The following is a 24757-nucleotide window of genomic DNA, read 5'->3' on the forward strand; positions in this document are numbered from 1 at the left end:
GTTTTCTTAGATATGTGGATTCTGTAGTTTGAAAAATACAGTGAGTGCAAGGATTATTTTTCTAAAATTAAAAAAATCTACTCCAGGTAATTCATTGAGTAGGTCTAGTATGATGGTTAGTCCTTCAGTCTGTAACCTAAATATCTGCACAGTAAGATACTATCTTACTTTCCTAGAACATGTTGTTACTTTGGTACTTAACATGGCAAGCATTTTCATCATTTTAGGATGGTAACTATATGGAGGATTATCTGCAAATGAACTTCCTCTCTATAAAACTTCTTGCCTTGCTTTGATTCACCATAGACCCATCATTACAGTGCTAAGTCTCATATCCAAAGCTCTGTAATGTACCAAAAAAGGAGAAAAAATTGCATTAAAAATCTGAGACTTGTAAATTAAATTTGCAGATATTTGCTTATTTTGTCCTCCTTTCTCCTCGTTCTCCTCCATCATCATCATCATCATGTTGGCCTCTTTTCCTTCTTCCCTGAGATTTTCTTTCTCTTGCTGCCTGGCTACTTTTAAAATACTCCTAAAAATCTAATCTTTTATCTATTGAAGTGCTTTATAAGCTGCATCTTCGTATGTTCTTATCTCCCTTTCTGTTCTCCCTGACTTTGTACCTTGACAATTGGAAGAGAGGGAAAGGAAGGAGTGTGTGAGCCAAAAGCTCAGCACTGCTCATTCTCTGTCTTCCAAGCCATGGTGTTGGAGGATGTTGAACTCCAACTCCCATTAGCCCCAGGCAGCATGGCCAATTGTCAGTTATGATGGGGGTTGTAGTCCAGTAACATCTGGAGGGCCACAGGTTTCCCCTTCTCTGGGTTGGAGAACTATCTGAATGTAGCTAATATAAGACAGCTCCTTTACATTTTGTTGTGCATTTGGTACAGACCTCTGTTAGGGACAAAATGCTGGGCATTTGACTGTTGTTTTCAGTGAAATTGGCAGTGATCATATTTTTGCATTTTCAAAGCAATCCAGTCCTATAGCTTACACATCCAGTGTATGATTTCTATTGCTTTGCTGATCAGCAATGAATGTAAATGAAATGTTTTTGAAATGAAATGAATGAAATGTTCTCTGTAGTAGTAGAAGGATATAACTTGTTCAAAAAGAACAGAAGGAACATAAGGGAGGCGGAGTTGCACTATATGTTAAAAATATATATCCCTGTATAGAAATACAAGAGGATGAGGCTTGGTAGCCCCACCATCTGGATTAAAACAAATGGGGCAAAGAATAAAGGGAACATGGTAGTTGGAGTCTACTACTGACCACCAATCAAGGAGAAGACAAAGCAAATTGCCAATGTTTCGAGGAGGCATGATGTAGTAGTAATGGGGGACTTTAATTACCCCAATATCTGTTGGGAGACATTGGGAAATTCTGCCAAACACGGCCCCTCCAAAAAATTCCTGACTTGTGTTGGAGATAACTTTTTCCTACAGAAAGTGGAGAAAACAACTAGAGGATCAGCTACCCTTGACTTGATTCTAACCAGTAGAGATGACTTAGTGGATGAAGTGGCAGTTATGGGAACTCTGGGAGAAAGTGGCCATGTTATACTTGAGATCTTGATTTTAAAGGAAGCAAAAGCTGAGAGTAGCCATACGTGTACCCTGGACTTCAGGAAAGCCGATTTTAATAAACTTAGAACAATGATAAGTAAGATTCCAAGGCAAGTGACCCCCAATGAGAAAAGGAGTCCAAGATGGGTGAGAGTTTCTAAAAAAGGAAATTCTAATGGCACAATTGAAAACAATTCCAAGAAGGAAGAAAGGTGGAAGACAGTAGAAGAAGCCAATGTGGCTTCACAAAAAGCTTTGAGATGACCTGAAAACAAAACAAAACAAAAGGAAAATATAAGAAATTGAAGAAAGGCCAGGCCACAAAAGGAAAGTACAAACAGGTAGCATGGAACTGCAGGCATGGCATCAGGAAGGCTAAAGCTAAGAATGAGCTGAGGTTAGTGAAGGATGCTAAAAGCAACAAAAAAGCTTTCTTCACGTACATCCATAGTAAAAGACAGAGAAAATGCTGTGGACATAATGTATCCCAGCTTCAGCAAACCTTTTGACAGAGTGCCTCATGATATTCTGATTAGCAAGCTAGCTAAATGTGGGCTGGATGAAACAACTATCAGATGGATCCACAGTTGGCTACAGAATTGTACTCAAAGAGTGCTTATAAATGGCTCCTGTTCAGAGTGGGGGGACGTAATGAGCGGGGTACCACAGGACTCAGTTCTGGGCCCAGTGCTCTTTAACATTTTTAGTAACGACTTGGATGAGGAGGTACAGAGCATGCTTATCAAATTTGCAGATGATATAAATTTGGGAGGGATAGCTAATACCCTGGAGGGCAGAAATAAAATTCACAGTGATCTTGATAGGCTGGAGCACTGGGCTGAAAACAACAGAATGAAATTTAACAGGGATAAGTACAAAGTTCTACACCTAGGAAAAAGAAACCAAATACACAGTTATAAGATGGGGGATACTTTGCTCAGCAGTACTACATGTGAGAAGGATCATGGAATTGTTGTTGATCACAAGCTGAATATGTGCCAACAGTGTCATGTGGCTGCAAAAATGGCAAATGCTATTTTAGGCTCCTTTAACAGCAGTATAGTTTCCAAATCACATGAAGTACTAGTTCCTCTCTATTCAGCACTGGTTAGGCCTCATCTTGAGTACTGTGTCCACTTCTGGACGCCACACGTTAAGAAGGACACAGACAAACTGGAACAGATTCAGAGGAGGGCAACAAGGATGATCAGTGGACTGGAAATAAAGCTTTATGAGGAGAGACTGAAAGAAATGGGCATGTTTAGCCTTCAGAAGAGAAGACTGAGGGGAAATATGATAGCACTGTTCAAGTACTTGAAGGATTGTCACACAGGGGAGGGCCAGGATCTCTCAATCATTCCAGAGTGCAGGACACAGTATAATGGGCTCGAGTTACAGGAAGCCAGATTTCAGCTGAACATCAGGAAAAACTTCCTAACTGTTAAAGCAGTACAACAATGGAACCAATTACCTAGGGAGGTGGTGAGCTCTCCAATGCTGGAGGCTTTCAAGAGGCAACTGGACAGCCACCTGTCAGATATGCTTTAATTTGGATTCTTGCACTGAGCAGGGGGTGGACCCTGTAGACCCCTTCCAACTCTACTATTCTATTAAATGTTGCTCGTTCTCAGTATCTTTCCAGTATTTGCCAAGGACTGAAAAGTTAGAATAGCTAGCCCTTTGAGTGCTAGAAAATGTGTAAAACATGGATTCCTATTTTAAGAGGAGAGCATAAATACTGTCCATGATAAAATGGACTAAAAATATGTGAGAAAGAAACCAGTTGTTACTATAATCTTTCACTGCATCATCCCATTTCCCCCTTTCTCCTGGAAGTTCAACCAGGTAACACCACAAATAGCCAGTTCTTTATGCTGTGGGGTGATTCAGAGTTGCCATGGCAATGAGGCCTGTTGCTCCAAATTAGGACATTTTCCTGCTGCCTTTTTCTACATCAGCTCTTGTCTCATCTCTCTCCTTTGGTATGTTCTTCTTTAAACTGATATTCTAGCTGAGAATATTACCCATTTTCCCTTTCACTCCCTGAAAAGGATAATTTTTTATGAGTCTGGATTAATTCCTATGAAGCTTGTGGCAAACTTCACACTTAATTTAAACTTACTTGTCTTGTGTTGAACTTGTGGCAGTGATGAACCAGACCGATTATGCTCAGGGGACTGCAAGAACCAGGGGCTTATTTAGAAAGAAGGAAGAATTCATAATTGTGTACACAACTATTTATTTTCTGTAAACCCAAGAGTGCTCAATTTCACACAGTATCTGGTAAATAACTCAGAGTCTGACACCTGGAGCTAGGATAGTGGTGATGCTCAGTGTTCCACCCAACCTGCTGTATACCTTCCCTTGGGTCCACACACCTAGAGCTCCTCCTGGTGCTCTACCACAGCTGTGCTCATGAAGTCAAATATTATTAACTGCATATACCTAAGTGGAGCCTTCATGTTCATAGGGAGCATGCCTCTGAATCCCAGGTACCAGGTGGGGGTGGCGGCAAAGAGCAGGGGGATGATTTTGCCCTTCTGCCCTGTGTAAACTCTCCTCAGGCCTTTGACTGGTCACTATTGAAAAGAGAGTGCTGCATAAGGGGAACCACAACTTGAGTACACAGCGGAGGTAGGGTCTAAACTTCAAACACTAAACCAGTCCTCTGATTCCACCTTTGCGGAAGTACCGCCTACATTTCAGAGCTTGGAAAAGTTGTTTTTTTGAACTATAACTCCCATCAGCCCAATCCAGTGGCCATGCTGGCTGGGGCTGATGGGAGTTGTAGGTTTAAAAGGTAACTTTTCCAAGCTCTGATTCTACTGAAGAATAACAAGAGAGGTTGAGAGATGACTAGCTTAACCAAGGCCACAAAATAACTAAATACAGAGGTGGCATCTCAGAGGTGGGAACACCAAACCCCACCAATTCCCCCTTCAGTTAACGTACCTGAAATTCATTTTCTACTTAGATTCCCTTAAAGCAATTCTCTTTCAATTAATTTACCACTAAAATACTCTTTCCCTTATCTCCCCCCCAATAACTCATCTTGGTTCTCACTCAAGCCTGCCACAGCTCTCCTTCAATACCATCCAATTCTCTGCTGTCTAATCTCCATCTTTTAAAAGGCTGGAACTCAGCCCCTATCCACATTGTATACTTAAAGCACTCATATCATTTTAAACTGTCATGGCTTCCCCCAAAGAATCCTGGGAACTGTAGTTTATTAAGGGTGCTGAGAGTTGTTTGGAGACCCCTATTCCACTCACAAAGCTCCAATTCCCAGAGTTCCCTGGAAAGAAGGGTTGTTAAATCTCTCTGGATTCTTTGGGGAAGTCACAACTTATAAAGTGGTATGACACTGCTTTAAATGTATAGCGCAGGTGGGGCCTCAGAAAATAACAAAGCACATGCAAAATGTAAAACAGGCAGTTGCTGTCCAATCAGCAGCCATGCAGTGTGGCAGCCTGTCTAGCCTGGCTCTACAATAATCTTCCTCCAGGTTCCTTCACCTGTGTAGGTAGTGTGTCTATATAGTCTAGTCACTCTGTGGCACTAGACTTAGTTGCAGCTGGGTGGAGTCAGGAGTTTCTTGCTGTCATTCCAATTCTTGTTTAAGAGAGACAATACAAGTTGTTTCCCCTTTCCTCCTTCCCCTTCTCATCCTCCCCTTGAATGGTATAGGATCCTTCCCCCCAACCCTCGCAGAAAAGGAGAGATTGCTCTATAAAGCAAATAAAAAACACAGGCTTATCAGTTTCACTTTAGCAAAGCAAACCCACAGCCTTGTCAGTTTATTGTTAGCAAACTAAATACACAGGCTGGTCAGTTTCACCTTAGCAAACCAAAGACACATAGGCCTGAGCCAAGCCAAGCCATAGGCTTGTTATTTTACCTTTAGCAAAGCAGACATAGTTTAGTCAGTTTCAAGTTAGCCCAGTAAAGAGACAGGACGGTCAGTTTCGTATTAGCAAAGCAAGGTTGGATGCATTTGTTTTTTTAAAAAAGCCCAGTGTAGGAAAAGCTGGGGGAACTCGCAGAAGTCAGGATTGGTCCACAAAGATAGCAAGCCTGTGGACTGTTGGGAAGTCTGGTGCCAAGTTTGATTTTAGCAAAATTCTCACTCATCCCTACCAGCAATGTAGAGTTCTCAAATGAGGGTTTAAATGCCATCAGGCTTCATCCTTTCCCAGGCCCAAAATAAAAAGGTGCAGGAAAAACTCCCAACAATTCAGGGCCAGAAAGGAATTTTTCCTCCCAAGGAGGAGATTTTAACCTTTCTCAGGGAATAGCAAGAATTGTTAGGTGTTATGTTTATCACACCTTTGTGAAATGGTGGAAATTACATTTGGCATGATAATTAGCATAATGGGGAGCCCATAAGGGGTCTGAGGATGACACTCAGAATATGGTCCTTGAGTTGGGGGGGTGGATCTGAGGCCACATAGCTCCACTTGCCAGTGGGACTCCAGATGCCTGGCACATAGTACATTGTGACCTGTTTCAACCCACACCTGGCTTTTGGCTATAATTCCCTTACATTGCCCAGAGGGGCTGCATAATGCATGTACCCCCACAAAAGAACTGAGGCTTTAAAAAACATTTTTCTTTCTTGGAAAATTGATTTTAAATTCAACACAATAAGCTGTGCAACTACTTCCTTTACAAAAGCAAGTAATTAGTTCTCATTATCGGATCTCTCCATTTTCTAATTGTGGTACACAATTTCAGCTATCTTGTCTCTCTTTCTGCAAAGTGTTTTTAAATAAAATATTTTTATTGATTTTTGAAAAACCAACAGAAACACAAACAAACCTGACATTAAAAAACTCCATGGATGATACAATAATACAGCATTAAAAGTATGTAAATTAGGCAATAAAACACAACCATAAAATCACAGTACAGCACCATATGACTAGCAAACAAGGCAAATCCTTTAATGACAAATTTGATTGATCCAAAATTATAACTGAAGAATTGGGGGCCAGTAGTGCAGCCATCACCATTTTAAAAAGTTAAAAGGGCCACCATATTTTAGCAAATTTCCCAGTTTTATAACCCCCAGATTAAGTTTGCCTTGTTGGGGGAACTTCTCATCTTCTCACAAAGTATGAAACTGAGCTGGTAGAGAAAACCTCTTGATAATTGTTTCTTTTCAAGTTATTATTAATCGTTCCCTGTCTGGCCTAATGATGGCAGAGGCAGAGGCAGAGGCAGAGAGAGAGAGAGAGAGAGAGGAAGCAAGGTAAAGAGAGAGAGAAAAAGGGGAAAAAACCAGACATCTTGGTTCTGGCAAAACTTCGAAATTAAGGACTTGCAGGAAATATCAGCTTTCTTGGAGTCAAACTAGATATGATGCTAAATGTATTGTTAGCAACTTGTGCATAGTTTAAAAAATGTAATAGTAAGCAGAGGGAGGCCCTAATTTCCATTGAAACTGCACTGTTGCAGGGAGGGAAGGCTTAACCCTTTCTTCCCCAGCTGCAGTTCCACCAAAATTGCTCCCCCCCACTATAGTTAGCCTTGGGGGGAAAAAGCTAACTGTACTATGTGCAGAGTGATTTTTTTCAAGAATGCAGCTGTGCTCTGCTATATTCATGGTCACGAGGCCCACCCCATGCCTAACATAAGAAAGCCCTCAATATATTGTTGCTAATGACACATTTAGCAACATGTGTAGTTTAGTCCTTCAGAAGGCATACCTTGAGCTTCCAAATGGGTATCCCAAATTTGCTGTCGAGTCGCCTCTGGCCAGACCTATTGATGGCATAATCCTGGGGAGCTAGGGGTCTGGGGGTGGGTGGCTTTTGCTGGCTCTTTGTGTCTATACTGGAACTGGCACCTAGCTTCTAGTTGTCATAGTTTGCACCCATGGGTAGTTCTCATGGACAATGTTTGCTCAGTTCTATATTGGCTTGAGTCCAGAGTCTGCTGTTCATGCTTCAAGAAGATGAATCACCCTGGACTCATAAGCTCCAGTTCAGATTTGAACCGGTTCTGATGCAGCACATTTATGTAAAAGTAAACATATTTGTTCTGATGTTTGTGTTCTGATGTTTGTGTCTGCACAACCTTGAGTGCAGAACTTGAATTTTCTTGTCACAGAGTTTGGGGGATGCAGTGGAATCACTAGAGAGATGAGTCATTTTTTTTGTCTGTGTGTGAATGCCAGAACCTGAAGTGATGCCCATACCATGATTTCTATTTACCTTAGCCTTTCCTTTGTAGAAAAATTGGGTGGGACAAAGAAGCTCTACTCAGGAATTCTTGAAGTGCCTAATGTGTTCTTTGTCCTGACATCATCAGTGCCTTTTGCTAATGGTTGCTTGCCTGATGGCATGTCAAGGATGCTCACCCAACTGCACTGGAATATCTTACACACTTCCATCTTCGGAGAGGGAAGTGCACATGGCATTGCTTAGAGCAGGGTTCACTCAGCAAGATGTGGAGGAGCAGCTGCGTCACAGAAGAAACTTCAGCATTGGCCCTGAAGAATGTTAGGGAAACAAATTCTGCTCAAATCCTCTTCCAACACCCCCCCGCACTGAAGCACATGGTGAAAAGGAAAGAAGGGGACTGAATGGAGTGATCAAGGTAAAACCCAACATTTCCTGTGACTGCAGTAAATGTGGAAGTGCTTCTCAAGGGATTTATCCAACCAAAATGTTTCCACTGCTGCTTGTAGTGATGGGCTAATCTCCATAGATTTGTTGAGCCATTTCCAAAAGTCTGGATGCTTAGTCAGACCTTTCTGATTTGAAGACATGCTGGAAAACAGCCAGGAACAGACTTTTCCAACAAGATTTCCAGTGCTTCATCATTAAATCTTTGTTTGAAGTACACTGAAAATAGCTTTTCCTTGTGATACATTGCTACCCTGACTTTGGCCACATTTTCTGTCTCAGCTGGCATGCAGGGACAACGACAATAATGAAGCGGCCTGGGATTCACAAGTGACTTTCTGGTATTCCCTCATTTTAGTTTAATCTCTTCCTGCCATTCCACAGATGTTTTCATTCTGCCCTAGCTATTTTGCGTTGTGGTCCTGTTCTCTTGAATTTGCAAGCTGGTAAACTACAGGGCTGAATATGAATGGGAGAAGTAGTAGCAAGTGGGAAATGTGAGCTTAAAAACACCTGTAAGTGAGAGACAGAGTATAAGAGATGGAGAGGAAAGGAAACAAAGAGAAAAATGATACAGCAGGGAAATCTGTCGATAGCTTTGTTATATAAAAAGTTTCAGGGGATTATTTAATGTCTATGTGACATTAAATGGATTTAGGATTTAGGATTTGAAGAAAACCTTCTAAGGGCAACACATCGGCATCCACGCCGATGTTGCACTTTCTGGAATGGCTCAGGATTTCATGGCCTCCATGACAACCATGGGTCTGTCCCAAGTAATATCAGGCCCTACCCATATTGCCAGTCACACTTTGGACCTTGTTTTTTGTGTTGGAGGAGATATTTGTGATCTTGGTGTGGAGGTACTTTCATTAGTTCCGTTGTCATGGACAGATCACTACCTGGTCAGGTTTAGACTTACTGGGACTCAGAACCTCCGCAGGGGTGGAGGACCAATTAGAATGGTCCGCCCCAAGAGACTGATGGAACCAGATGGTTTCCTGACGGCTCTTGGGGACTTTCCTGTCAACAACAACAACAACTTTATTTGCTCTTAGCCATAGGCCATAGCATTTCTAAAGCACTACAACAAAATATACAATAACATTTCCACTCGCCTAAAATAAGTAACATGGTTAAAAATTCAAAGCTGTTGATTTTTACAATATTGAACTCTAATATGTTTTGCAGCAAGTGCGAAATTTGCTACTTTCCTGTCACCTTGGCAGGTGATTCTGTCGAAGCTCTGGTCGACCTCTGGAATGAGGAAATGACCAGGGCGGTGGACACAATAGCTCCTAAGTGTCTCCTTTCGCGGATTGAACCTAAATCTGCTCCTTGGTTTACCGAGGAGCTGGGAATGATGAAACGCGAAAGAAGGAGACTAGAGCATCGTTGGCGGAGAACTCAGAGTGAATCTGATCGAACACGGGCTAGAGGCTATTTAAAGACCTATTCTATGGCAGTCTGGGCTCAGAAGAAAGTTTTCTTCTCTGCCTCTATCGCGTCTGCCAAGTCTCGTCCGGCAGAACTGTTCCGAGTGGTCAGGAGCCTTTTAAGCTCCGACCCGTGTGACCATGATGATGACCACTCAGTAGCCCGTTGTCATGAATTTGCGTGGCATTTCACAGAGAAAGTTGCCCAGATTCGTTCTGACTTAGACACCAAAATTAATACAGTCTCTGGGGATGTAGCAATGGCTCCTGCTTGTTTGATTAGAATGGATTCCTTTCAGCCTGTCCAACCTGAGGATGTGGACAAAATCCTTGGAGGGGTGCGTCCTACCACCTGCATATTGGATCCTTGCCCTTCCTGGCTTATAAAAAATGCCAGGGGGGGGCTGGTTGATTGGGCCACGGAGGTGATTAATGCCTCCTTGTTTCAGGGAAGAATTCCGCCCTGTTTAAAGGAGGCAGTAATAAGACCTTTACTGAAAAAACCCTCCCTGGACCCTGCATTGTTAGTTAACTATCGCCCAGTCTCCAATATCCCTTTTTTGCGCAAGATAATAGAGAGGGTGGTGGCTACCCAACTCCAGAGGTTTTTGGATGAAACGGACTATTTAGATCCATTCCAATCTGGTTTCAGGCCTGGTCATGGGACCGAGACGGCTTTGGTCACCTTGGTGGATGACCTACGCATGGAACTGGACAGGGGGAGTGTGTCCCTGTTAGTTTTACTGGATCTCTCAGCTGCTTTCGATACCATCGACCATGGTATCTTGTTGGGCCGCCTTGCTGGGATGGGACCTGGAGGCATGGTGTTCCAGTGGCTCCGGTCGTTTCTAGAGGGGCGAACCCAGAAGGTGGTCATGGGGGATGCCTGTTCGACTCCTTGGCCATTCACCTATGGGGTCCCTCAAGGTTCAGTTTTGTCCCCCATGTTGTTTAATATTTATATGAAACCGCTGGGAGAGGTTATCCAGAGTTTTGGGGTTCGGTGCCACCAATATGCAGATGACACCCAACTCTACTTCTCTTTTCCACCTAATGAAACCAAGGAAGCCGTCCAGACTCTGAATCGATGCCTGGTATCAGTGGTGGACTGGATGAGGATGAACAGGCTGAAATTAAATCCTGACAAGACAGAGGTGCTCCTTGTCAGTCGGAGGGCGGATCGGGGAATAGGGATCCAACTTGTGCTGGACGGGGTTACACTCCCCCTGAAATCACAGGTCCGCAGCTTGGGAGTACTCCTGGACTCGGCTTTGAGCCTGGAGGCACAGGCCTCTGCTGTAGCAGGGAGTGCTTTTGCTCAATTAAGATTGATACGCCAGCTGCGCCCGTTCCTTGATTTGTCAGACTTGACTATGGTGACACATGCACTAGTTACATCCCGATTAGACTACTGTAACACGCTCTACGTGGGGCTGCCCTTGAAGACTGCTCGGAAACTTAAATTGGTACAAAGAGCTGCAGCCAGAATGTTAACTGGTGCTGGACTTAGAGAACGTACAACCCCTCTATTGTACCAGCTCCACTGGCTGCCAATTTGTTTCCGGGCACAATTCAAAGTGCTGGTTTTGACCTATAAAGCCCTATACGGCTTAGGTCCAGGCTATCTGTTAGATCGTATCTCCCCTTATGAACCTGCTCGGCCTTTGAGATCATCTGGTGAGACTCTTCTCTCTATTCCATCTTCTTCGCAAGTTTTTCTTGCGCAGACACAGCATAGGGCCTTCTCAGTGGCTGCCCCTAGATTATGGAACTCTCTCCCCAATGAGGTTCGTACGGCTCCCTCGTTATCGTCTTTTCGTACCCAGTTGAAGACTGTTTTGTTTAGACGGGCTTTTAATTAATAATGTTTATCATTTTTAATCTATTTAGGATTTAATGTACTTTTAACTGTTTAATTGTATTCTTGTTTTGATTCTTGTTCTGATGGTTTTTTAGTCTAATTATGTTTTAATTGTAAGCCGCCCTGAGTCTTTTGAGAAAGGGTGGGGTATAAATATTTTAAATAATAAATAATAATAATAACACAGACTAAGGGCTTATGGATATGATTTAAAGAACAACAATATTTACATAGCACCTTTCTTAAGTGCTTGAAGTGCTTCATGTGTATTATTTTAGTAATCAATACAACAATATAATGTAGACCAGTATTATAGATGGAGGATTAGAATTAAGAGTTAATGGTTTGCCAAAATTCCTGAGAGAGTTTCTGGCTGAACTGAGATTTAAACTAGGGACATCCTGAGGCACTTTCAGACCATCACTATTTTGGGGTGGGATTCAATCACATACTAGCAAATTCATGTTGGACAATTAAAGCTGATTTGGTACTGTTGCACAACAAACCCGCTTACCTGCTAAAGTGGGCTTTTAGTGAAACAGAAAGTGATGGGGAAATTTCCAGAGAGTGATGGGAAACTGTGGAGTAACACTTGATACAACATTGTCTAACCATCCCGCAAATGAGAATGAATGCCCAATAAATAGCTGATGTCGCCTAATTTCCCTGCAAACTTTGTGGAAGCAGATCAGGATGATTGCTCAATAAAAAAGACATCTGGAGAGACCCTGGTTCATAGATCCTGCTTTTTATTTTCCTGTTATGCAATTTCTTTTAGCACAGTCACAGTGCCTGCACGTGGCAATGTTACATGTGAATTAGGCAAGCACATTATCCCCTCCCCAGAGCAAACTATGACCAAAATCTGACAGAAATTGAGGAGCATGTTCATTAATCCATCTGAGAAATGTTGCAGTCCTCATTTAACATTTCCAAATGGAGGCGCACATCCAATTACTTTTAAAAGTCATTCTGTGAGCACAGAACATTATGTTGGAAGCAGCTCAAAGCTAATCCCAAGCCATCTTTTTCATCAGGCTGTGATGATGTAACAATTTCCTTTGTGGGAATATTTTATTAGTGGGTTGTTGTTTTTTAGAGGAGCACTTAGATTAGAACTGAAAATATATATGGATTTAAAAAAAGATAAAATTCTGTCTCCTCCCTTTTCTTTTTAAATCTTTTGGATTATAAATCTCTAGACAAGACTTTCTCTTTTTATTCAGAGTGTACAATACATAATCATCATCATTTAATTGTCTCCTACTCACTGATCTCTACTGAATAATTTGCTGGAAATCTCATTTAAGTCCACAGGAAGAAACTAAAAGAGCTCTTGTAGTGTTGCATGGGAGGATCCTCACAGAACATGAGCTTCTATGTCCTATAGTAGTATATACAAGCTGTCTTACAAAGTCAGAGCACTACTCTACCTAACTCGCTAATATCTATTCTGATTGGCAGCAGCTGTTACTGAGCAATGGCCCATCCCTGTGACATGAAAGTTTTCTGATCAGTGATCACCTTGATCTTCTGAATCCACAGGATTTGGTAAAAATTTATGGCCTTGGAAGCAGCCATTGGATATGAGATTTAAGTCCCAAACTTTCAGGAATCTATCACAGAGAGGATTATTGCCCAAGTGTACTTCATTACATTCTGAAAGTCTAAACATGATGTCAGAGCAAAGTATAGGTTGTTTTGTTCATACATGCCCATTTCCTTCTCCTGTATAATACAGTATATTTTCCCCTGTATAGTATTTCCTTCCATCAATATAATATAAACAAATAAAACCATTATGAGAAGCACACTAAAGATTAGGAACAGTAACAACTTGAGTCTTACCAGGATGTCTGCAACTAGTGCGTTTTGAAAGTGAAAAACTGCGGGCTAGATAAATGAAAGCATTAAAAGTAATGTGCCTTTCTCTGGGAATGGAACGAGTTCAAATAAACATTTGTAAAGCCAGTCAAGACTGGAAAAGTAAATAAAATGATTCGAAGGCCAGATCCATTCAAATATGTCAGTGTTCTTGTAGCCAACTTGAATGACTTTGAAAGAGGACTAGACAAATTCAGGGAGGATAAGGCTAACAATGGCTACTAGCCATGATAGCTATGCTGTGCCTCCATAGTTGGAGGACCCACAGGAGGGAAGAGTGTTCTTGCGCTCAGGTCCTGCTTGCAGGTTTCCCGTGGGCATCTGGTTGGCCACTGTGTGAACAGGAAGCTGGACTGGATGGCCACTGGCCTGATCCAGCAGGCTCTTCTTATGTTCCTATGTTAGTCCTTACAGGATGTTAACATCATTTCCTGGACATTTCCAGGTAGTAGATGGCCCTTTATAATGACCTCTTAGCCGTTGATAGTTGCTGTAGGATTCTTGCAAAATATGGTTATTGCTGTAATTTTGAATCACAGACAGAAAATTTTAGCAACCTGGGGGAAAAACAGTCAATATTTGAAGGACGTACAATTCTAGTTTCATAGGCACATAGAAAGCTGCCTTATACTTAGCCAGATCATTTGTCCATCTAGCTCATTATTACCTACACTGACCGGCGGTGGTTCCCTAGGATTTCAGGTAAGGGTCTCTCCCAGACCTACCTGGATATGCTGAGAACTGAACCTGGAACCTTTGACATGCAAAGCAGATGCTCTGCTACTGAGCTATGGCCCTCTCATTTTTCTCCACATTTGTAGAGTCCCAAAGTAGAGATCAGATGTGGTGTCTTATAGAGCATTAAATCTGCAATTTCTATTTGGGAGTCATTGTGTAATGCAGAAAAATGACATTTATGTTTTGGGGATTTCAGGGGCCAAACTAGATGTAATGGAGCCATGCTGGTTGTTCACAGGTCTGTCCTCTTCATGTAGAAAGTAGAGATGGGGATGGAGACTGAATTTGTACAGTGAAGGTGTGGGTGAGTGAGGAGAGCACAGTCAGTTAAAAAAACCATGAATCCATCTTCTACTATATATATAAATGGGCACACATGTGAATCAACAGTCATGGATGCCCCAGTTATGTTTTAGTGCCAAACACAGTAACATGCAAACTGTTGCTTAATTCTGATTAGATACTAACTGACTTCATGCAGGCTCTGGAGTTTAATAGAGAACTATGAATTTCAGGATCACAAACCCACACAGAAAAAAAAAGAGATGAGTTTAAAAAAGAGAAAGAAAAGTGAAGCTGAAACATTTCAAGGAGAAAAATGTAGAGAAGCAAATGAGAAATCAGTTAAGCTCTTTATATAAGCTTATTCCATTAGAACAGTGGTTCCCAGCTTTATGAGTACGGGACCCCCTTTGTAAGCTCAAAAACATTTGTGACCCTTCCACCTGCTAATTGGAATTTTAGTCTCTGTTAATTGAAAAAACAGTGCATGGCAAAATCATATCTCCAAATATCCCTTTCCATTAAAAGCTCCCTGCAGACAGGGAGGTGTTGCTTTCTTTTCTTAATGCAAAGGTCCAATCAAAATGCTATTCCCTCCCCACCCACAGTATGAAGAAGTACACTCCTGTCTCCCAACACCAGTGGGTTACAGTGTTGGACTAAGAACCAGTTTCAAATCCCCACCCAGCCATGAAGCCCACTGGGTGACCTTGGGCCAGACACAGTCTCTCAGCCTGACCTTCTCACAGGGTTAGTGTAAGGATAAAATGGAAAGGGGGGGACTATGTGCACCACCTTGAGCAACTTGGAGGAAAGGTGGGATATAAATGCAATAATACGTACAGACAGACAGACAGACATTTCAGCTGTAGTGTGTGGATCCCACCCTCAGCCAACCTGCTGAGCTTAAAAACAAACAAACCAAGAAGCAGCAGCAATGTGATAGTGGTGGGGATGCTAGATTGTGAAGACAAAGGGTGGATAGATTGAGGAGGGGGGTTAACACTTTTACCTAGCACTTTTGATTTTCAGTCTTGCCTTTTCCTGAAGTCATCCTACATTCACTGAGCCTTCTTCTTTTGCCTTTCTTATGTATAGCACAGTGGGGAGGAGAGCCTGGCTGGGAGTCCAGAGTCTGTGAGCTCAAAATCCCAGCTCATGTCTCCTGGGTGTCAAGGGCCAGCTAAAGATCACCCCCCCAGTGAGTGGCTCAGGGGTTACGTGCCCTGCCACCTGCGCAGCCGTGGGCAAGCTGCATAGTCCCAAGGAGCCCAGTTGTCCCTCAGCTGGCAGTTGCGGACAAAGAAAGGGTGGGCTGGTGCAGCTGTGGCAAGCTGAGCAGGCCCTAGCCCAGCCTTTCCCAACTAGTGAGCCACCAGATGTTGTTGGACCACAATTCCCATCTTTCCTGACCATTGGCAATGCTGGCTGAGGCTGATGGGAGTTGTGGTCCAACAACATCTGGTGGCCCACTAGTTGGGAAAGGCTACCCTAGCCAGTTGGGGAGGACTAGCCTCAGAGGGAGGCAATGGTAAACCCCCTCTGAATACCGCTTACCATGAAAATCCTATTCATAGGGTCACCATAAGTTGGGATCAACTTGAAGGCAGTCCATTTCCATTTCATGTTTTCTGCTATGATTTTGTTCTTATGTTCAGTTCTGAAATGGTAGAAATGGAGTGAACTCCTTCAGATGGTGCGTGGCAAAATCACATCTCCAAATGTCCCTTTCCATTAAATGCTCCCTGCAGACAGAAACCCAGAATCATGAGCTGCATTAGAAACTCCCTGATGTGCTAATCTTCTATTTGCAAGGAGGTGTTGCTCTTCTTCTTTTTTAATGCAAGGGTCCAATTAAATTGGTATCCTCTTCCCCACACACACATATAGTCTGAAGATGTACAGTCCTGTCTCCCAACACCAGTGTTGGACTAAGACCCAGGTTCAAATCCCCGCTCAGCCATTAAGCCCACTGGGTGACCTTGGGCCTGTCACAGTCTCATAGCCTGACCTGCCTCACAGGGTTGGTTTAAGGATAACATGGAATGGGGGGTGGGGGAAAAACCATGATCACCACCTTGAACTCCTTGGAGGAAAGGTGGGATATAAATGCAACAATAATTAAATAAATAAATACATTTCTGCTGCAATACCAGGACCTCAGCCTAAGCCAACCTCAATCAAGAAGCAGCAATGTGGTGATGATGGGGATGCTAGATTGTGCACTGTAGACAACAGAGTGGATAGATTATGGAAGGGGGGTTAATGCTTTTAGGCCTTGGGATGATCATCAGAACGGATGACTTGCTTAGCATGCACTTGGGGAATGAGAGCGGAGCAGAAGACAGATCAGACAGAAAGCCCTCTCCTCTTGTTCTGAGCAAGGGCATTGTCAGCAGCGGCGGTGTGAGGAGACAAGAGTCAGCAATAGTAATCCCCTCTTCTTCCTGGTAAGCCCTCAGTGTGCCTGAAAGATGCACTGCTGCTTCAGCAAAAGTCCTCCCCTCTTGTTTGGAGCAAGAGGGAGGTGTCGTCTGCAGTGGCAGTGGGGAGCAGACAGCATCCAGGGAGGGAAGACTTTTTAAAAAAAAAAAAAGAATTAATTTCTTTACTGTTCGTTTCCCCCCCCCTCCGAATTACTTCATGGCCCCCTTGTAGATCATGGCCCCCAGGTTGGGAACCACTGCATTAGAAATTAAGGGTACAATCTACCAGTTAATCCTGCATAAATTCAGTTGATATGAATGGGAGCTGAACAAGACCACAAGAACTTTGTGTTCCATTGCAGTTAATGGAATGTATGGTTGGGTTTACATTTACATGGGGGTTTGTCAGAGAGTTAATTATGTTTCTACTGTATATGCAGCAGATATGTGCTATTAGCTTCAACTCATGTTGATCCCTGGCAGGAGCATATCAAACAGAAGTAGTTGCAGGGCTTGACTGCACAACCAGTTTTGATGTGGTAGCAAGCAAATGCCCTACGAGAACAGTTTGGTCTATTTCCCAGGAATTCATCCAATGCTTGTGGTTTAGTACTAAAGCATTGACCCATATATGAAAACCTGCTGTCTGATTACAGCCTGACAGTGCATTGATTAATTTTCACTGTTTTCAATTGCTCCATATTCTACTAATGATGTGTTTTTGCTTTGCTTCTTTCTGGCCAATCACTAACAGAGCAATCCAACTCATGGGAAGCTGGTGGAAGGGGTGCCGGCGGTGGAGGAGCCGGCAGGAAGCTCCGCGGCATCTTTCCCATTCGGGAGCTGCCGAGCTGGTGGAACATCAGCTCCACCGAGAGCTGCATGCATGAACAAAAAAGAAAAAGCCGGCTCTCATGAATGCCTACCGGCAAGTAAGCACTCCCCATTGACTTTGGCCTGGATCAGGACACACAGGAGTGCTCCAAACAGGAGTTGGATGTTGCTTAACTCCCACCCCTCGGCTCCTCCTCTGACACCCCCCCGGAATGCCCCTTTTTTGGGCTTTCCGCTGGCTTCTGCCAGCACCCCTTCCACTGGGCTGGGCTGAGGTCAGCCACGGTGGGGCTCAGCTGGGAGTCCGCTGTATCCAACTTCCTTCAGGCATAATATGAGTTGGATTGTGCCCTAAACCTGGGGACCAAAAAGCTAACATTTTGGAGACTGAAATTTACACTGAACTAGGATCTATGAAATTATGTATGTATGAATGCACACATACTGTGTTTGTAATTGAATACATGAGGTGGCTTCAACACAAAGATAATGCTTAAAAGTCAGACAGTCAATAATTACGTTCCCATTCATCCCTTGCAATATATTATCATCATGCACATTCATGCCTAGAACATTGCTGAGTGGCTGACACAAACTGGAAATCTGCAGCAGGTGACTTTTGTACTGGTTTTTGTGAAGCATTCAGTATTAATTATGGTCTTAGATACATTTTGGGGCAACATGGAGCACTACAATAATGGATAGTATTATTTCATTATCTCATCCACTTCCACTATGTGAGAATATAAATCTTGGAGTTCAAGGCTGAACAAAACCTTCTCAAGTAGTTGCAGGCAGTTGTCAAATTTGGCATGAGCTCTTCCTAATTCAGTTTTTTGCTTTGGCTTGTCTGGATGAGCCATTGAAGTGCTGTCACCCCTTCAGGGTAATATGTACACAAAAACGTCTATACTAAGGGGTTTCATTGAGGTTTATCAGCAGCTATTAGTCATAACAGTAAATTAGGACCTTTATGTTCAGAGGCAGTATATCTCTGAATACCAGGTGCTGGGGATAAACACTGGGCAAGTACTGATGCCTACATGCATTGCTCATAGCTTCCTATACACATCTGAATGGCCATTGTTTGACAAAGAATGCTGGACTGATGGGCCTTTGGTCCAATCCAGCAAGGCTCTTTGTATGCTCAGATTAGGGATTTCCAAATCATGGTCTGTGAAGCTGCATTCAGGTGGCCCACGCCATGTCTGTGCATTTGTGGTTGAAGATGGGGAACAGCCCATCCATTGCATTGAATATTAATATTGATTTTTCTTGTATTTTTCTTGTTTTCTTTTGTTTCTTATATTTTATTGTATTACAATTTGAATTCTATGGAATCACAATTGCTACCACAGGCAGAAAAATCATGAAGTGATCCATCAAGACTCAGCAGTTTTCAAGTGGTGCATGGGGGGAAAAGTGTCAGAACCACTGGCTCAGATGATGTTATTGGAGGCAAACAGACCTTTTCCCCCCACACACAGACATTTTACTTCTCTTGCGAAAGCCATATTTAAAATCTCCCTAGACACATTATTTGGCATCTAAGGGTAGAAACACACTTACTCTTTTTGCCAGTTCCAGTGTGTTTCCACCTCTCTTCTGAAAATGGGGGCACATGACGCTAGTCAAACCCTGCCCTTTTTTACTGTAAAACCTGGTGGTATCAACTTGAGTGGATTTTTTTTTAAAATTAAATTCAGCTTCAAAAAGATTTTACAACTGATCAGCAGATCAATCCATTCCCTCTCCCGGTGTGGCTGATGGAAACGCTTGCTGTAGGTGATTAGTGTGTTCACAGCTTTATTTATTAGTAACTTCATCACCAGCATATTTCTAGAATACTTTCAGATTCTATATTTTGTCCACAGTGGTAATTACACACTATGCATTCACTTCCTGAAATGCTCAAATTGCACATGAAAAAATGGTGCAGTTATTGGTTTTCTGCCCATTTCTAAAAGTCTGGCTTGAAGAGTCTTTAGCCAGAGCCATGAGATTCTAGACAAAACAGTGAAGATTAAGAGGAGTTTGCACTACATTCTGATTGCTATCATCACTTTAGGAAGTTGTTCCAAGAAGAAAAAGGCATATAAAAAGATCCCCTGCATAAGACTATTTACATTGTTAGGTAAAATAAAATTTTAGGTGTGTTTGCAAACTAGGATTCACAAACAGAGAGACATTTGTTCCTTTTTTTGTCTTTTGAAGACACCATTCTGTATGGTCAGTAAAGAGCAGTCCAGCCCCTTCTTTGCCAGAGTGTACTGTACCCTTTTAATTGTTTGGAGGGGGTAGGCATGTAATGTGGAGGAAGGTGTTGGGGGAAAAGATGCTTTAGTTGCAAAAGGACCTGAAGGCACAGATTCACAGTGAGACGTTTCCATGGCAGTGCTATAGAAACCAGGTTCTGCTGCTTGCTACTCCTCAGAATGGAATTTCAGTTCTTCGTATAGCTTTGGTATGAAAAGAAGCAACTTCTTAGAATACAGACTTCTCCGTCTCACCCCCCTTTGCTGTATTCATTACCTCAGTAACTACTCTGCTTATACTAATACGATCTGTGACAAAACACTTGATTTTTTTAAAAAAGCTCATCCTTCTCTTATATGTGGCTTCTCTGAATAAATATCAAGTCTTAAAAGTATGGTTGACAAATGGACCTATTATTTGTTATCGTTTGACTATACTGCATTTTTCAATGGCCCTAACCACAACCTGAATTCCTACCGTTGCAAAACTGTGCATGAGGTGGTCACTTAATAGAGTCCAGTGGCATAACTTCGAATTCAAGCAATGACATTAGGCATGTTTGGCTGATCTTAGGAACACTGGCACTAGAGTCCCAGTTTATAGCACAGAATCATTAGTCTTTTGGTCACCAACAAGGCAGGACAGGGATTAGAAGAGAAATTATATTTGGAAACATCACTGTTCTAGAATTCAATTTATGTAATTGAAGCCTTTGGCACACTGTAGAACAATGAGGCACGTCGGGCTCTTAACACGGTTGCCCCTGAGCACCCTCTCCGGCATTGTGGAGCCCGGTTGTACCTTGGTACACCAGTGAAACATGCTGGATGATGACTAGAGTGTAAGTGATAAAAGACAAGCTGTGAGGCTAATCAGGCATGAGTAAAACATCATACTGCCTACTGTATGGTGGTGAAGAAGGCCCACTTCTCTGCCACCATCGCATCCTCAAGTAGCCATGCAGTGGAGCTTGTCCATATTGTCAGGGGTCTGTTGACATCAACTCCAGGAAATGGAGTTTTAGACCCTTTGGAGGCCCACTGTGAATTGTCTGCAAAGCACTTTGAGGGTAATGTTGCTCACCTCTGTAGCAGTCTTGATGCCCCATCCACATCTAGTGTAGTCCCCAGTGAGGTGTCCACTGCAACGCATGGTGCAACTTCTTGGGATCAGTTTCAGTTGAAGCAGCCTGATGACATGGACACAGAGCTTGCGACAATGTGATCAGCAATGTGTCCTCTCAACCCTTGTCCTTCTTGGCTTACTATTTATTTATTTATTTATTTTATTTTTAAACCGCCCATAGCGAGTAGCTCTCTGGGCGGTGAACAAAACAAGATTAAAATACAATATTACATAAAATTACAATAAAATCAGGAACAAGTTAAACGAAAAACATTAAATGAAACACATTGAACATTAAAATGCCTGGGAGTATAGCCAGGTCTTAACCTGGTGCCTAAAAGAAAGTACCGAAGGCGCCAGGCGTGTCTCCTCAGGTAGGCTGTTCCACAGTTCGGGGGCCACCACAGAAAAGGCCCTAGATCTAATAACAATCCTCCGGGCATCCTGATGAGTTGGTACCCGGAGGAGGGCCTTGGATACTGAATGAAGTGAACGGGTAGGTTCATAGCGGGAGAGGCGTTCCACAAGGTATTGTGGTCCCACACCGTATAAGGCTTTATAGGTCAAAACCAGCACCTTGAATCTGGCTCGGAAACAAATAGGCAGCCAGTGCAGGCAGGCCAGGACAGGTGTTATATGCGCAGACCAGCGGGTCCTCGTCAACAACCTGGCTGCCGCATTTTGCACTAGCTGAAGTTTACTAAAGCTTGCTGAGGGGGTTTGACTGAGTAGATCCAGGGTGTGGTCAATATGTCGTTGAGGGAGGGAGTGGTTTCAGCTCCCCTGAAAGAGGCAGTGATCCAACCATTCCTGAAAAAGCCCACCATTGGTTTGTGACAACCACCGCCCGGTCGCAAATATCCTCTGTTTAGGGAAAATGATACAAAGGGTTGTGGTGCAGCAATTGCAAGTACTATTGGATGAAACAGATTATCTTGACCAATTCCAATCTGGGTTCAGGCCTGGCTATGGGACTGAATCAGCCTTGGTTGCCCTGATGGATGACCTTTATTGGGAGAAGGACAGGGGGAGTGCGACCCTGTCATTCTTACTTGATCTCTCAGTGGCTTTTGATACTATTGACTATGTTGTTGAAAGAATTGCACTGGCTGCCCATTATCTACCGAGCCAAGTTCAAGGTTCTGGTTTTGGTGTGCAAAGCCCTATGCAGCTCAGGACCAGGATACCTGAAAGACTGTCTTATCCCTTATATACCCAGTTAATCATTGCGCTCTGCAGGTGAGGGCCTCCGCTGATACCATCTTATCAGGAGGTCCATTCCACACAACATAAGAAGCGGACCTTTAGTGTTGTGGCACCAACCCTTTGGAATTCCTTCCCCTTAAATATTAGACAGGGGCCATCTCTGTTATCTTTTCAGCACCTATTGAAGACCTTCCTCTTTCAACAAGCCTTTTAAGTAGAAACCTTGTCCCAGTCTGTCTCTGTTGGAATTGCTTTTTAAGATGTTTTTAAAGCTTTTTTTTTTAAAGATGTTTTTAAAGATGTTTTGTTTTAATATGTTTTCAAAGATGTTTTGTTTTAATATGTTTTCAAAGATGTTTTGTTTTAATGTATTTTAAGGTCTTTTTATGATGTTTTAAAGTGTTTTTAGAGTTTCTGTTTGCTGCCCTGGGCTCCTGCTGGGAGGAAGGGTGGGATATAAATCAAATAATAAATAAATAATAAAATAAATAATTTAAGGCATAGATGTAAGAAATCCCACAGATTGACAATGAGCATTCATCCTGAGGTCATCTTGATGTAGAATGTTACACATGTTCCCATTAATCATTTGTTCATCCTACACTTTTCAGTGCATTTCTTTGTCACTTTTCAAATCACAAAATTCCCAAATGGCACTAGGGTGATAGAGTGCTTTAATCCGCTTTAAATGTAAAAACCTAAAGTTCTGGCATGCACTTGAATCCCTCCTACAAAATACTGACAGTTTAGAGGCACCCTAAGCCTTTGCTGTAGAAATCTTTGGTAAGAACAGGAAGCATTCACAGGAATCTTTAGCTTTCCTTGGCTTTGTTCACTGATAACAATTCTTTTCTTTCTGAAGGATGGTCTATATCACATGTGCTGGATGTCTTGGGCTTTGGAATCAGCTGTCTGATCGTGGCGCCTTTACCCTCACCTTCTCCCATCCTTGTCTGGAAAATTGCCTTCTGCTTGTAATATTCTGAAACAAGAAGGTTAATCAAAGGCCCTTTTCTGTGAAACAGGGATACTAAGTGACAAGATTAATTTTTGTAGTCAAGCAGCTTAATTTGGACAATTCCTCTCCATGCTTTTCCTTGCTGAAAATAAGGCAAATCACATTCTGGCAAGGATCTTTCCCTCTGCATGAGACAACTCATTTTTTCTGTGTTGAAAAGGGTAGGGTAGTGATCCTTGGAACAGGGGTCTTAACAGAGAAAAGGTAAGGAAAGAGAGGTGATAAAGCTTTACTTTTTTAAGGGATGATCTTGGGAAAGCAGATTGCATTCATTTGACTGACATTTCTCTTTACCACAAAGGATTCCAGAGGATTTTGCCCCTTTCCACCTAGAATGCAGTCAGTGAAGCCATAACTGTAATAATACAAATATGTAGCATTTATAGAATGCTTTTAGAATGTTCACAATCACATACAGTATCTCAGTAGCTTCTACAAAGGGCACATCAACATTACTGTTTTAGGATGCAATCCAGTACACACTTACCTGGGAGTAAGTCCCATTGAACCCAATGGAGCTTACTTCTGATTAGACATGTATTGGCTTGCAGCCATAGAGAAGGTGTTTCACACAGAAAGGTCTTTATACAATCAGAACTCCACCTCCAAATATGTAAAACAATGGCTTAGTTTCCTTTGGCTGACAGCACACTGGAGACTTTTTGGTGTCTTTGTAATATTTGCTTTATTTACAAATATGCAAGCAGCACACCCTGTAAGCACCAGATTCCCAAAGAAAAGCTGTGACAACCACTCTTAAAGATATACCCCAATTTAACTAACTCTAGCTAAACACTTAGCTCTTCCCTTGAACTCCAAACTGATGTTTCTCTCTCACACATATGCTGCAGAGCCTACATCTGAGAACCCCAGCCCCACAGATGAATTGATCACAACACCATTCATGACCATTCCCCTTTCTTCCTCTTGACATTTTACCATGTACTGCAGTTCCCTACAGGATTTTTTTAAAAAGGCTCCAAACTTGCAGCAACCCATTCTGGAAGTTTCAATATAATCATATTTTTTGTGGTGTGAGTGGTAGCAGCACTTGAAAAAACAATGGGTTAGTAAAAGCTACACAATGGCGACTTTGCACATCACACTAAACCATGGTTAACCAAGATAATCCATAGTTAAGCAACAAGGAGCTGCAGTCAATCTGGGGCTCCCCTCCCCTGAATCTTTGCTTGCTGTGTGGTCAGTTTCAAAACAAGCCATCCTCACAATCCCTGATTTGGAGGACACAAAAAGCCAATGTTCAAGGAAACAAAGGAATTGCAAGTGAAATCCTTCTCCTGGCTGTGCAGGAGGAGGAGAAGGGTAGGGAGTGTGTAGGTCCAAAGCTTGCTGTGGTTCCTTCCTGCTTCTGCACTTCTCACTAACCTAGAGACTGGGAACTTGTTGCCTTCCAGGTGTTGTCAGACTCCAGCTCCCATCAGCTCCAGCCCATCCCTGTGGTAAACCATGGTTTAGCATGATGTATGA

General features: G+C 42.6%; 1 protein-coding gene across 1 annotated transcript in view; it reads left to right on the forward strand.

Moving 5' to 3' along the window:
* Positions 1 to 24757, forward strand: part of GRIN2B (glutamate ionotropic receptor NMDA type subunit 2B) — a 326614-nt gene that overhangs the window by 69141 nt on the left and 232716 nt on the right. The window lies entirely within an intron of this gene.

Source organism: Rhineura floridana, chromosome 8 (genome assembly GCF_030035675.1).
Source record: "Rhineura floridana isolate rRhiFlo1 chromosome 8, rRhiFlo1.hap2, whole genome shotgun sequence".
NCBI classification, from domain to species: Eukaryota; Metazoa; Chordata; class Lepidosauria; order Squamata; family Rhineuridae; genus Rhineura; species Rhineura floridana.